This window comes from Glycine soja, chromosome 5, assembly GCF_004193775.1.
Source record: "Glycine soja cultivar W05 chromosome 5, ASM419377v2, whole genome shotgun sequence".
Lineage (NCBI taxonomy): Eukaryota > Viridiplantae > Streptophyta > Magnoliopsida > Fabales > Fabaceae > Glycine > Glycine soja.
The window spans coordinates 11,705,056-11,708,072 of NC_041006.1; the positions used below are offsets into that span (position 1 = coordinate 11,705,056).

At 38.7% G+C, this 3,017-nt stretch overlaps 1 pseudogene; it reads right to left on the reverse strand.

The window, feature by feature from the left end:
* Window positions 1–390: 390 nt before the first annotated feature.
* LOC114413839 lies at window positions 391–843 on the reverse strand (annotated as a pseudogene).
* Between the last annotated feature and the right edge of the window lie 2,174 nt (window positions 844–3,017).

Below are 3,017 nucleotides of genomic sequence, written 5' to 3' on the forward strand. Positions count from 1 at the left end.
GCGGAAAAACCACTCAATGTAATCCGCAGATACCTGCCCAGGCACTAAACAAGGCTGACCCGCAGGTAGTAAGTGATCCGCAAACTCCATCCACCTGTCATCTATCTGATCCTGTGACAATCGTGCACTAACAGGCGACGGAGGGATGCTCTGGATGTAACCGAACTGGCGTACCACCCTCTCCGGTCGAACTGCGACGATCATAGGACCCCATCTGAGCTGACCCTGGAACGATGAAATCTCCTGAAACGCCCTAACACCCCGATGCTCCGTGTACGGCAACCAGGACACATCTGTGACGGTCAAACCATCACAACGTGCCCTGTATGGTGCTCCTGTGATGCCCTTCATGTGCGCCTTCGACGTCAACCACCGGGAAGCACGTGGGGACGTCTCCTGGTATGTATCGTCAGTCACGCACTGATGCACACTAGGGAAGTGCTCATAGATCCAGCACTACACAATAATTGAGGTTAACATAACATAAAAACATGTTTAAATCATAATTGAACCTAACATATTAATAAACACAAAATTTACCTGAAATAGCGTCAAGTACCCCGCAAGCTGTCGGGTGGTGGTCCTACAAGCCTCATCTAACTGGTCGTACATATGAACCAGCGCGGCAACCCCCCAAGCGTAACCACCACTATGAGCGAGGTCCCGGAAAGCGTCAAGGTGGACCACATGCACATATGTTGCACTCTTATTAGCAAAAAGAGTGCAACCGACAAGGTGCAGCAAATAAGCGCGAGCTGCGACAATCCACCGCCGGGCCTGACATCTGGTCTCATAAATGTCACGAACCCATCCTAATCGTACATATGCTCCACGTGTGAGTGCTGTCTCGGCTCTGGCCTCCTCCGCAGACACTTCCAGCAACTCCGTGAGCAAGAATCTGGCCTCCTCCGTAGAAAGAGCGTGGAAACTGTGCAAGGCGCCAATGATGGGCAAATGTAGAATGGACGACACATCATCCAATGTGATCGTCAGCTCTCCTACTGGAAGGTGGAAGGTGCTAGTCTCACTGTGCCACCTCTCCACAAATGCGGATATAAGTCCAGGATCGCCAGTAATAACTGAACAATCTATCAGTGGACTTAATCCTGTGGCAGCCACCAGGCCTTCAATCTCAGGCACTGGCCTCCTAATCAGTGTCAGCTTCCTCCCATGTGACACTAACTTCAAATCAGGACGTTCCTGATTTGAAGTACAAATTATACAATTATTAAAAAAAATTAATCATAAACAAATAAATAAACAATGACAAATAATTAACAAATTAAAATACCTGTCCACTCCACACGGCATGTGCAACATGCTCGACAAATGATGTGAGCACTGACGGGTCACATGGACCACCAGGGAATCCCTCTACAGCATCATCACCATCTGACCCCTCACCACTATCAGCACCCTGTGCGTCCGCACGCATCTCAGGTGCCTCCGTAGGCTGCTCAGGGACATAATCAGTCATGTCAGCGACGTCCTCAGCCATATCACGTCCCTCCGTAGTCATCTGATGAACGCGTAGCCTACGGGCTGAGGCAGTAGGCCTACGCCTCTCGGGAACATCGCCAGCATCCTCGTCAGCAGCTCTATCTCTGCCTACAACTCTACCTATGGCACGACCTAAACCTCGTGTTCTGGCCATGATCTGTAAATCATGTCGAACACGTATTTTTTTCGGTCAAAATATACACAATTTTCTTTATAAAAAATCAACTTTATTTATAAACAAATAAGACTAACTTAAATCAAATTATTTTCACACATACACGACCTAATTTTAAAAAAAAAATTAAACAACTTCATTTATATAAAAAAAAAAACAACTAATGTAAAATAAAATTATTAATAAACATGCACAACTTAATTTTTTTTAAAAAAATTAAACAACTTCATTTATAAAAAAAAAAAACACAACTAATATAAAAATAATTCATTACTAAACATCCACAACTTAATTTTTAAAAAAAATTAAACAACTTCATTTATAAAAAAAAACACAACTAATGTAAAAAAAATTAATTAGTAAACATCCAACTCTTAATTTAAAAAAAAATAAGAAACTTCATTTCTAAAAAAAAACACAACTAAATTACTTAGTAAACATCAACAAGTTAATTTTTTTAAAAAAAAAATAAACAACTTCATTTATAAAAACAAAACACAACTAATATAAAAATAATTCATTACTAAACATCCACAACTTAATTTTAAAAAAAAATTAAACAACTAATGTAAAAAAAAATTATTTAGTAAACATCCACAATTTTTTTAGTAAATAAAATACTTCATTTATAATAAAATAAACTAATTAATTATAAAAAATTAGTATTTTTATAAAACTTCCAAAACACACAACTTTAATTATAAAAATAGACAACTTCATTTTTAAAGAAAAAACACTAATTTAAAAAAAAACAATAAACAAAAACAAACACAACTACTTTTATAAAAAAAATTAATTTACAAATTAATATTTAGTAAAAATACACAATTTAAATTATAAAAAAAATATGACATCAAAAACCCAAACTTCATTTTTCATAAAATCTAAAAAACAAAATAACCAAAATAAATAAAATAATTCATTTAAAAAAAAACAAAACAATTTCTGTTTAAAAAAAATTTTAAAAAAAAAACACAAAAAAAAAAACAAAAAAACCACTTCCGGAAGAAGTGGTTCTTCCGGAAACATTCCGGAAGAAGGGGTTCTTCCGGAAAGGTCTTCCGGAACTTTGAAAGTTCTTCCGGAAGTGCGCGTCTTCCGGAATTCTTCCGGATGAACCACTTCTTCCGGAAAGTTCCCGGAAGAGGTTTTCCGGAAGTCTTCCGGAAGAAGTGTTCTTTCGGAAGACGTTTGGTTACTTCCGGAAGAACACTTCTTCCGGAAACTTTCCGGAAAAGGTTCTTCCGGAACTTCCGGAAGAACCCCTAACGGGTCTTCCGGAAGACGCCGTCGTCAGCCTTTTGCGCCATTTTTTCCGGCGTCCTCTCGTCTTCTCCCCTCT